The sequence below is a fragment of the Stenella coeruleoalba genome, assembly GCF_951394435.1.
Source record: "Stenella coeruleoalba genome assembly, chromosome: 15".
NCBI classification, from domain to species: Eukaryota; Metazoa; Chordata; class Mammalia; order Artiodactyla; family Delphinidae; genus Stenella; species Stenella coeruleoalba.
In genome coordinates this window covers 69,294,255-69,306,850 of record NC_137161.1, presented here as the reverse complement: position 1 = coordinate 69,306,850, position 12,596 = coordinate 69,294,255, and the positions used below count along the sequence as shown (strand labels likewise).

At 38.5% G+C, this 12,596-nt stretch overlaps 1 long non-coding RNA gene across 1 annotated transcript in view; it reads right to left on the bottom strand.

Annotated features, from left to right (window-relative positions):
• The window catches only part of LOC307198712, a 236,786-nt gene that overhangs the window by 125,888 nt on the left and 98,302 nt on the right, over positions 1-12,596 (bottom strand). The window contains exon 2 of the long non-coding RNA XR_013831676.1: positions 9,294-9,482. This is a non-coding gene — a long non-coding RNA (uncharacterized lncRNA). The remainder of the gene's footprint in view (positions 1-9,293; positions 9,483-12,596) is intronic.

Genomic DNA, 12,596 nt, shown 5'->3' with positions numbered 1-12,596 from the left:
AAGATTGCTTACAAATCAATGATAAAATATAAACTCCCAAATCAAAAATGGCCAAAAGGCATGAAGAGGCAACTCACAAAATAAGAAATACAAATCACTGATAAATATGTGATGTTCATTTTCACTGGTGATCAAATAAATTCAAAGTTTAAAATGTAACATGAATTTTTCCACCAGATTGTAAATATTGAAATTATTTACAAAATCTAATGGTGGTAATAATTTTGGAGACAAAACATTTCACAATCACTCTTAAAGAAAGTGCAAACTAATATATTTTTTTGGAGGGAAGTATGACAATATGTAAATAATTTTGAATGAAAATATCTTTTGACCATCAATGTAACTTAAAGACTTTAAGGGGAGAAGATAATTGTGCAAGTATTTTTTAAAAGTATGTTCAAGGATGTTCATTGAGGGAATGAACCTATTGGAAAACTTAATATCCATTAGTAAAAAGAACTTGTTAAGTAAATTGTGGTATGTTTATCAAAGTAAAATACAGCCCTTGTAGAGTTACATTTATTGACCTGGAAAGTTGGCTAAATTATATTGTTTAATAAAACACAAAGCTACAGCATTGTATTGTGTGATCATAAATTATAAAATTATATGTTTACAATCAAACCAGCTTATTCAAATAGGAGAGTTTTCCATAAGGGTGTTAGGGAATCCCACAGCCTCTAAGAACAGAATTGCAACCAGAGTCAGCAACACATATTGTTATAACTCTCTCTCTGTCTCTCTACTATCCTTCTCTGTGTCAACTGAAAACAAAAACAAAACAAAAGTGAGAGTTGTAAGTTGGGTTTTATTTGGAGCAAAATGAGGACTAGAGCCCAGGAGACAGGATTTCAGATATCTCTGAGAAACTGCTCTGAAGAGGTAGGGCGGAAGGTCAGTGTATATGTGATTTTGGTGAAGGTGGGTACATGCAATCAAACACACATTTTTGCAGAAGGCTGCTGCTAGTCTCATAAAGGTTACTACTAGTCACAAGGAGCAGATGTCACCATTAATGATTTTAGTGCTTATATAGACATGAGGAGATGCAAGAATTGGGCTCAAAAGATATTCTCCAGATAATATTTATCTGAAGACCTGTTCTGCCAGTTTTTCCCAGAGCATAGAGTGCCTCATCCCTGATCTCCATCCTGAACTCCTTTCAGGGGGATATTGAAGGTCAGCAGCTGCAGGAGCTCATGATTTAATCCTTGTAGAGGTAGATGGCAAGCGACAATTTTTAGTTGGCATCTATATATAGGTGTTGTTCTTAAGTCACAGTCTACCCTCCCCTTTCAGTTTCCACTTCATATGGCAGAAACGGGTCACCAATATCATATCCTAAATGTGCATTTCTTTTTTTAAAAAAATAAATAAATTCATTTCATTCTCCGTGTGTGTACCCAGAGTCATTCTTACAAAAACTGAAGATCACTTAAGATCTGTTAATTTCTATTCATCACCATTTGAACTACTTTACAAACGTTATCACCACTCTTTCTTACACACCTTATACTCTAACTCCATGCAACTACCTTAGTAAGGTTGTGGCTGGGTCCTAGGATATAAAAGTCTATCTTCTTGGAATTCTTTCACCTTCTCTTTACCTGGAAAACTACTTATCATTAAATGGAGAGTAAGAATGTCATTTATTCTGTGAAGCTTTGAGCTTCTCAGGGGAAAACATGGTGTCTTTTTTTTATTTTTGCATCACTCATGACTTGCATAGTACCTGGAAACCAGTAAGAGATAAAAAATTGAATGTTTTTGCTCCACTCTGAGCCCTTGAAGCACAGTCAAAACAGCAACCACTGAATAAGCTTCAGCCAGCTCCTCTGAAAAGTCACCAACAGAAGGCAATGTTTCTCTTAACTCCTAACCCCTTTCCTTTTAAAACCATTTGATAATTAAGTTAGGTACCGCTTAAATAAGAGGGTATTTTCCAGGCACTCCACCAGGGGCGGAACACAACGACAAACAATATACATTTCTTGCTCTAGAGGAACTTAGAATCTAGTGTGATTCTCAACTGTTTGCACTTACTCTCATTTCTTTGCCTCTGAACTCCTTGCTAAATATAGCAACTTACTAACAAATGCCTCACCTTATATTTTGGACATTAATCTACAGGATGGCATTTGGCTTCTCTACCTCCTCTGGTTTGGGAATATTCTATAATCTCTAAGAGCTTTCTATTTTAATCCTGGGACGCTATGGGAACACAAATGCAGCTCTAACCCTTGACTGGTGTTGAGGAGGGAGAAAAATGGTTTCTCCCTAACCATCTTAGGTTCTCTGGCTGGGACCATATAAATTAGACTGGCAAAAGGCAGATCAACAAGAGAAAAAGAAAAGAGGTTTACTAGCATGTTCATTGTTGGGAGCACCCAGTGATGAATAACACAAAAGGGTGGCTGGAATTTGGGTTTATATACTGTTTTAAGCTAAACAAGGAAAAGGGGTTTGGGGCTTCTGCGAGGAAGAGGAAAGAGATGAGAAGGTGATCAGGGAAAGCATGGTAAACAAGGCTTGTTTGGTAAGGTTTGTCATGCAGATTTAAGTTGGTGCCTTCTCCAGGGATGAGTTGTTAAGAATCCTCCTCTTCCTGGTAGGAGAATAGGAGCCATGGAGCCAGCTCTACAAATGGAAATTTCCTTTGCAAAAGGAAAACTTGTGATCTGTTTTTAGAGCTTTTCTTATATCTGCTGGCTCTCCCATGGCCTTTTGCTCAAAATAATCCATATGCCAAAGAGGCATATTTTGAGGTGGCTTATTCTGGTACCCTTTACTGGTATCCCAGTTTTACCAAACCTGACCCCTTTGAAAATATTTTGAAAAAATGAAAAGAATGTTTCAGTTCCAATCTCTCCTACGAGTTTACTTATTACTCTTGACCCAAGGTACTATTTGTATAGTTTTCTCCACTTGTGTTGGGGCCAATAAGAATGCAATACTGGGGGTCTTACATCCAGACAATACATTTTCAAGCTGTCCTTTCAGGCTTGCAAGTGAGAGATAGAAGACTGAAAAGAGGGATGAGTAGCCAGAGTGAGCTGTCATTTTCAAGAAGGTCATTGAGTTTGTTCAGGCTGCCAAGTTCCTGGGATTGTTCCCAAGCTCCCGCAGTGCTGCTTCAATTTGGCTAGAGACTCCACGCCATAGACTAGGATCTCTGGCTCATACGATGGAACCAAGCCAGATTCCTCTGGGGTTTCAGATGCTCTATGGGTGTTAATTGGGCAACTCAAGAAGTCGCATTCTTGATTTCAGCCTCCTCATTGATATTTTATGGTCAGAAATAAAAGCTGGAAATAGTTTATTATTCTTTGAATACATTATTCAATCTGTGTGAGTTCACTTGAGGCACCTTTATTTTTATTTTTTTAAAACATCTTTATTGGAGTATAATTGCTTTACAATGGTGTGTTAGTTTCTGCTGTAAAACAAAGTGAATCAGCTATATGTATACATATATCCCCATTATCTCCTCCCTCTTGCATCTCCCTCCCACCATCCCTATCCCACCACTCTAGGTGGACACAAGGCACCAGCTGATCTCTCTGTGCTACGCGGCTGCTTCCCACTAGCTATCTATTTTACATTTGGTAGTGTATATATGTCCACGCCACTCTCTCACTTCATCCCAGCTTACCCTTCCCCCTCCCGGTGCCCTCAAGTCCATTCTCGACGTCTGCATCTTTATTCCTGCCCTGCTCATAGGTTCTTCAGAACCATTTTGTGGTTTTTTTAGATTACATATATATGTGCTAGCATATGGTATTTGTTTTTCCCTTTCTGACTTACTTCACTCTGATGGACTCTCTAGGTCCATCCACCTCACTACAAGTAACTCAATTGCGTTTCTTTTTACGGCTGAGTAATATTCCATTGTATATATGTGCCACATCTTCTTTATCCATTCATCTGTCGACAGACACATAGGTTGCTTCCATGTCCTGGCTATTGTAAAAGAGCTGCAATGAACATTGTGGTACATGACTCTTTTTGAATTATGGTTTTCTCAGGGTAGATGCCCAGTAGTGGGATTGCTGGGTCATATGGTAGTTTTATTTTTAGTTTTTTAAGGAACCTCCAGACTGTTCTCCATAGTGGCTGTATCAGTTTACATTCCCACAACAGTACAAGAGGGTTCTCTTTTCTTCACACCCTCTCCAGCATTTATTGTTGTAGATTTTTTTGATAATGGCCATCTGGCCAGTGTGAGGTGATAACTCATTGTAGTTTTGATTTGCATTTCTCTAATGATTAGTGATGTTGAGCATTCTCTCATGTGTTTGTTGGCAATCTGTGTATCTTCTCTGGAGAAATGTCTATTTAGGTCTTCTGCGCATTTTTGGATTGAGTTGTTTGATTTTTTGGTATTGAGCTGCATGAGCTGCTTGTATATTTTGGAGATTAATCTTTTGTCTGTTGCTTCATTTGCAAATATTTTCTCCCATTCTGAGAGTTGTCTTTTCATCTTGTTTATGGTTTCCTTTGCTGTGCAAAAGCTTTTAAGATTCTTAGGTCCCATTTGTTTATTTTTGTTTTTATTTCCATTTCTCTAGGAGGTGGGTCAAAAAGGATCTTGCTGTGATTTATGCCATAGGGTGTTCTGCCTATGTTTTCCTCTAAGAGTTTGATAGTGTCTGGCCTTACATTTAGGTCTTTAATCCATTTTGAATTTATTTTTGTGTATGGTGTTAGGGGGTGTTCTAAATTCATTCTTTTACATGTAGCTGTCCAGTTTTCCCAGCACCACTTATTGAAGAGGCTGTCTTTTCTCCATTGTATATTCTTGTCTCCTTTATCAAAGATAAGGTGACCATATGTGCATGGGTTTACCTCTGGGCTTTCTGTCCTGTTCCACTGATCTATATTTCTGTTTTAGTGCCAGTACCATACTGTCTTGATTACTGTAGCTTTGTAGTATAGTCTGAAGTCAGGAAACCTGATTCCTCCAGCTCCGTTTTTCTTTCTCAAGATTGCTTTGGCTATTCGGGGTCTCTTGTGTTTCCATACAAATTGTGAAATTTTTTGTTCTAGTTCTGTGAAAACTGTCACTGGTAGTTTGATAGGGATTGCATTGAATCTGTTGATTGCTTTGGATAGTACAGTCATTTTCACAATGTTGATTCTTCCAATCCAAGAACATGGTATATCTCTCCATCTGTTTGTATCATCTTTAATTTCTTTCATTAGCATCTTAAATTTTTCTGCATACAGGTCTTTTGTCTCCTTAGGTAGGTTTATTCCTAGGTATTTTATTCTTTTTATTGCAATGGTAAATGGGAGTGTTTCCTTAATTTCTCTTTCTGATCTTTCCTTGTTCATGTATAGGATGCAAGAGATTTCTGTGCATTAATTTTGTATCCTGCTACTTTACCAAATTCATTGATTAGCTCTAGTAGTCTCCTGGTAGCATCTTTAGGATTCTCTATGGATAGTATCATGTCATCTGCAAAGAGTGACAGTTTTACTTCTTTTCCGATTTGGATTCCTTTTATTTCTTTTTCTTCTCTGATTACTGTGGCTAAAACTTCCAGAACTATGTTGAATAAGAGTGGTGAGAGTGGGCAACCTTGTCTTGATCTTAGTGAAAATGGTTTGTTTTTCACCATTGAGAAGGATGTTGGCTGTGGTTTTGTCATATATGGCCTTTATTATATTGACGTAAGTTTCCTCTATGCCTACTTTCTGGAGGGTTTTTATCCTAAATGGGTGTTGAATTTTGTTGAAAGCTTTCTCTGCATCTACTGAGATGATAATATGGTTTTTATTCTTCAGTTTGTTTATGTGGTGTATCACACTTTTTGATTTGCAGATATTGAAAAATCCTTGCATCCCTGCGATAAATTCCACTTGATCACAGTGTATGATCCTTTTAATGTATTGTCAGATTCAGTTTGCTAGTATTTTGTTGAGGATTTTTGCGTCTATGTTCAAAAATCTGTACTCCAAAAACTGTAAGATGCTGATGAAAGAAATCAAAGATAACACAAACTGATGGAAAGATATACCATGGTCTTGGAATGCAAGAATCAATATTGTCAAAATGACTATACTACCCAAGGAAATCTACAGATTCAATGAAATCCCTATCAAATTACCAATGGCATTTTTCACAGAACTAGGACAAAAAAATTTTAAATTTGTATGGAGACACAAAAGACCCCGAATAGCCAAAGCAATATTAAGAAAGAAAAACGGAGTAGGAGGAATCAGGCTCCCTGACTTCAGACAATACTACAAAGCTATAGTCATCAAAACTGTATAGTACTGGCACAAAAACAGAAATATAGATCAATGGAAGAGGATAGAAAGCCCAGAAATAAACTCACAAACCTATGGTCAACTAATCTATGAAAAAGGGGGCAAGAATATACAATGGAGAAAAGACAGTTCTCTTCAATAAGTGGTGCTGGGAAATCAGAACAGCCACATGTAAAAAGAAAAGTGAAATTAGCATGCTCTCTAACACCATACCCAAAAATGGATTAAAGGCCTAAATGTAAGACTGGATACTGTAAAACTCTTAGAGGAAAATATAGGTAGAACACTCTTTGACATAAATCTCCGCAATATCTTTTTTGAGCCATCTCCTAGAGTAATGAAAATAAAAACAAAAATAAACAAATGGAACCTAATTAAACTCAAAAGCTTTTGCACAGCAAAGGAAACCAAACTAAAATACAACACACAGAATGGGAGAAAATATTTGCAAATATTTGAAAATGATGCAAAAATGATGCAAAAATATTTGCAAATGATGCTACTGACAAGGGATTAACATCCAAAATTTACAAACATCTTATTTACAAGCAGCTCAATATATATATATATAAAACCAATCAAAAAATGGGCAGAAGACTTAAATAGACATTTCTCTAAAGAAAACATACAGATGTCTTAGAGGCACATGAAAAGATGCTCAACATTGTTAATTATTAGAGAAATGCAAATCAAAACTACAATGGGATATCACCTCACATAAGTCAGGTGATATCACCTTATCACCTCATAAGTCAGAGTGGCCATTATTAAAAAGTCTACAAGTAACAAATGCTGGAGAGGGTGTGGAGAAAAGGGAACCCTCCTACACTGTTGGTGGGAATGTAAATTGGTATAGCCACTATGGAGAACAGTATGAAGGTTCCTTAAAAAACTAAATACAGAGATACCACATGATCCAGAAATCCCACTCCTGGGCATATAGCTGGAGAAAACCATTGTTCAAAAGAATATACGCATCCCATTGTTCATTGCAGTGCTGTTTACAATACTGCAGCCATAGAAGCAACATAAATATCCATTGACAGATGAATGGATAAAGAAGATGTGGTACATATATGCAATGGAATATTACTCGGCCATTAAAAAGAATGAAATTATGCCATTTGCAACAACATGGATGGACCTGGAGATGATCATACTAAGTGAAGTAAGTCAGACAGAGAAAGACAAATATCATATGATATTGCTTATATGCGGAATCTAAAAAAAATGATAAAAATGAATTTATTTACAAAACAGAAACAGACTTAGAGAATGGACTTATGGTTACAGCAGGGAAGTGCTGAGGGAAGGGAAAAATTGGGAGGTTGGAATTGACATATACACCCTGCTATATTTAAAACAGGTAACCAACAGAGACCTACTGTATAGCACAGGGAACTCTGCTCATTATTCTGTAATAAAGTAAGTGGGAAAAGAATTTGAAAAAGAAACATATATGTATATAACTGAATCACTTTGCTGAAACTAACACCTAAAACTAACACAACATTGTTAATCAACTATACTCCAATATAAAATAATTTTTTTAAAAGAAGACCTTTAAAGCCTAGATAAGATAGAAAGAAATTTACAGATCAATGTAGAATAGATCTAGAAATATATAATCCAGGGTTCCCTGATCTGTATCAATTGGTTCGTGTGTCATTAGGAACTTCATATGCAAAAATTTACACAGGAAGGAAATAATGACGATGACCTACAAAACCCAGATTTGTTTGATTCTTTATTTTGTGTATGAACATTTCATTGTTCCAGCACTGTTTATTGAAAAGACTAGTCATTCTCTATTGAATTGTCTTTGGCCTTTGTTAAAAAAAATCAGTTGATTAGAAAACTATTTTCCATAGATAACTAATAAGAACCTGCTGTATAGCACAGGGAACTCTACTTCACTTTGCTGTACAGTAGAAACTAACATAACATTGTAAAATAAATATACCCCAATTAAAAAAAAAAACTACTTCCCCAAACCATAGTACTTATCATGTAGTATTGTAGTTGTTAGTTTACATCTCTGATCCTGCCTTGAATTCAGGACAGGGAAAACTGCCTAGATCACTACTATAACTCTCACAGCATCTTGAAGTAGATGTTTAATAAATATGAATGCTAAAAAAGGGGCAGCCAAAAGAGCTAAAGGCTTGAATGCTCAAAGTCTTTCTTTACTTTTTAAATTTGTTTTGTCTCTCTCTCTCTCTCTCTCTTTCTCTCTCTCTCTTTCTCTCTCTCACTGAATTTCACAGCCTGGAAGGCGTCCAGGCATCTATAATTCCTCCTTCTTCTTTGCCCCAGTTCTCCATCACCAACCTTGCTGACACTGCCTCCAAATGCTTCTTGCGTCCATCACTTTCTTCCCATCTTTGGTATCTCTGCCCTAAATCACTATATGACAGCTTCATAATGCCACCTTCCTCTTTAGCTGCCAGTGTGATCATAGCCAAAACAGAAAATAAATTATATCATGTTCTTGCTTGATAGTCTATGATGGCTCTTTATCATCAACAGGGCAAAGTCCAAGGACAGGTATGGTTCATTAGTGGACACTGTCAGGGCTCAGCCCAGATCTCCTTGAATCCCTTCTGCTCTTTCTAAGTACCTATCCCTCACACCAGCTTCTACATGCTTTGCTTCTAAGGGCCACACTGTAGAATCTCTCTGGAGGACTGCCCTGCATGAATGGAGCCTTTGTGCCCACTGGTTCAGAGAGCCAGAAGTGTTAGGGCAGCCTATCTACTGACTGAAACAAGAGTAGGGAAACCCAGCTCTCTTGCCTCAAGTAAAGACAAACTTTGAGATGTAACTTACACTCCAGAGTGCCTCTGCAGGATCAAGTTAAGGCTAGGACTTTGCCTGATATCACATTCCTACTTGGTATACTACTTATCTATTGTGCATAACAAATCCGCCTCCTCCCCCCAAATTAATGGCTTAAAACAACAAATATTTATTATCTCATACAGTATCTGAGGGTCAGGAATCTGGGGGCAGCTTACCTGGCTGCAGTCATGTAGTCAGCTGGTGCTCAATTGTCCGATGAAGGTGGAGAATGTGCTTCCAAGATCACTCACATGGCTGTTGGCAGGAGGCCTCAGTTCCCTGCCAGATGGGTCTCTCCGTAGGGTTGCTTACATGACATGGCAGTTATCTTCTCCCAAAGCAAATGATCCAACAGAAGGAGGGAGCTGGTAAGTAAACAAGAGAGCACCCAAAACAGAACCTAATCTCAGAAGGGTCATTGCCATCACTTCTGCTAGAAGTTATTGGTCACACAAATCAGTCTTGATACAATGTAGGAGGGGACTGCAAAAAAAGGGTACCAGGTAGTGGGGATCACTGGGGACCATCTTGGATACGGGCTACCACAGGTGGCTTCTTCTCCTTCTCTATCCTGCTCCTCCCATTCTCTTATCAGATTTTCCTAGCATTCCTTCTTAATGAATCACTTCCACCTAAATCCTGGTCTCAGGTACTGCTTCTGTGGAGCCCAGCCTAAGACATCCTGCAAAGTCATCCATGATATCGTCCTTGTCTCTTTCTCCAACTTCACCTCTTGCCAACAAATGCTGTGTCCTAAATGCAGCAGCAATATTAGAATGTTGCTTGAAATTATCTGTACCTGGCATGTGATCTTTCTATGCCCTTCCTCAGAGTCTTAGTCATCTTTTAATCGCTCTCACTTGCTACCATTAGATATTTGTTGAATGAATGAATGAATGAGTGCGTACATCTTAAAGTACTCTCTGTCCTTCATTGGCTATTGCAGGATAGGTAGAGGAAAGGACATGAGGCTTTGTTCTGTCACTTTGGGCAAGTTGGAGAATTTCACCATGCCCTCCAAACTCTGGGAAAGGAAAATAAGAAAATCTATTCATTCATTTATTCATTCAACAAATATTTATTAAAAGTTTATTGTGTGCCTGTACTTTCCTGAGCACTGGAGAGGTAACAGTGAAACAAAGAGACTAAAAGTTACCTTCAGAGGTTTACGTTCTAGAGGAGGAAATAGTAACAGCTAAAAAGAATTGGAGGTTACCATGTCCCAGGCACTGTCATATGGATAGATACAGATAGATAGATGATAGATAGGTAGATATCTGTATCTATATATCTCACTTCATTTAATTCTTACACAACACTTAAAGAATCTAACTTTCTTGAATTCTGACACATTAGGTAATTCTCATTATTATTTTCATTTTGCATATAAGAAGAATAATACACAGAGAGTAAATAATAGACCTGGAGTTCAATCCCAAGTAGTAGTACTAAAGAAAAAATTATGTATGACACAGTAAAAACTGTAAGGCAGACTTTTTTCAGGGGACTACTGCAATGAGGGTTTGTAGAGGGGAGAGAGATGGGGCTTAATTCTGAATACAACAAAGATAAGTAGATTTATAGCCAAGGATCAGGGCAGGAGTCAGTGGATGAAAAATTATTAAAAAGGAACTTCAGGACTAGGGAAATTTTGGCTAAACTGACTTCATAGGATTTTTGCTGAAGGCAGGCCAGAGTGATAAGATATGAAGAGTGGAGGATGAGGAATTTGATCGGATATCAAGGGTGGGGGATTTTTTTACTAAATTGACCCAGCAGGATTCTTGCTAAAACTGGGCTAAATGGGCCCAGGACAGAGCCCAAGGGCAAGGTCCAATCAGAAAGAGGACTCAGAAATAGCTTGACATGAGTTAGGTCAAAGGGAGAGTCTTTCAGAAGCATTTCAGAACCCATTATTCTTGTCTACTCTGCTCAGTGAGTGTAAGTGAAACTGAGCAGGACCCTGTGGGGCTCCTGGGCACGGGAGCCTTTCTGTTTAGCCTCCATGACCTTCCCTGAGTTCCAAAGGGCAGGTTCAAACAGTTGCTAATCAGAGGAGGGAGGAGCAGTCAAGAAACAACAGTGAAGCCTTGGGGCAGCTCCTGGTTCACCTCAAGGGATACACATAACAATATCTTTGAGCTCTTTACAGAACTAAAACCCCCAACAAATGGAAGATGTCAGGATTCTTCATTCCAGAGAAGACCACCTGAGGCCAGATTAAAGAAACCAGAGAAGCTCATCAAGAGATCACCTGAGACCAGATTAAAGGAGTACAGGCCCTGCACACACCCTAATCCTATCAACAACCCCACCCTTGAACCATTGCTATAAAACTCCTCACCAACCTCCCCTGGGTTGGGACATACAGTTTCTCAGGACATGAGTCCGCTGTGTCTCCACTTTGCCTGGCAAAGCAATAAAGCTATTCTTTTCTTCTTCACCCCAAACTCTGTCTCTGAGATTCAATTTGGTCCCGGTGCACAGAGGCTGAGCTTTCGGCATCAGAAGAGCATGAAAAATGCCTTGACATGGCAATACTAGTTGCAAACCTGTCTGCCTATCTGGTTTCCCTTGTCCTACAACGTGTCTCCTTCAAAATTCTGAAAACGGAAAATAATGAAACTGTGCTGATTATCTAGTTTACCTAGAATAAAACTGTCACTTTGAGCGGGAATCACCTAAGAGGCAATGCAGTGAAGAGGTTGAAGTGAGAGTCAGGACTCAGGCTGAGCCAGAACCTGTACCGTAGTGGGGTCCATGTCCTCATCTCTATGATACCATGCTGAGAAATGTGGTTCTAAGATTCTTTCCTCGAGTCCCTTGATAGCAACCTTAATGGTCTAGCTCTTAAGATCCCATCACTTTTACAGCATGTAATCTTGCATTATTTTTATCAGCCTACATACCTCGTCTCCCCTGCTTGACGATAAGCCCTGTGTACAATGAATGCTCCCTTACACACCATGATATGCCATATAAACCATGCCATCCTGGGCGTGTCTTACCATAGGGAATGAGTCTCTATATCCAGGGAATTCCCTCGCAAAGGCTCCTTCAAGATCACAGAGGGAATGAATAAAAGAGTCAAGATTTAGATGCAGGCCTGCCCCATCCCAAGGCTGGCACTTTCAATACACACCCAGTGACTCAGGAAAGAACAATTGCTTAAATAGAATTCTTCTGGCTCAGTGTATCATTCCTGAAAACCTATTTCAAATATTTCTCCATCAGCCACACACACACACTCACTCACAAGTTCAACACATTTACTTTTCAAAACACCCCAGACGGTGTATCTCACATTGATATCTATCCTCCTGTGAGCAAGCTAGGTTCCTGACCCAGATTCTCAGCTTGAAAACACCATGGGGATATACTACAGAGAAGTTAAAAAACAACAACAAGATTTTACCAATATTGATACTTTTTCTTTAGACTCATGGGAATTCATTGCATTGTTCCTAGCATGCCTTTAT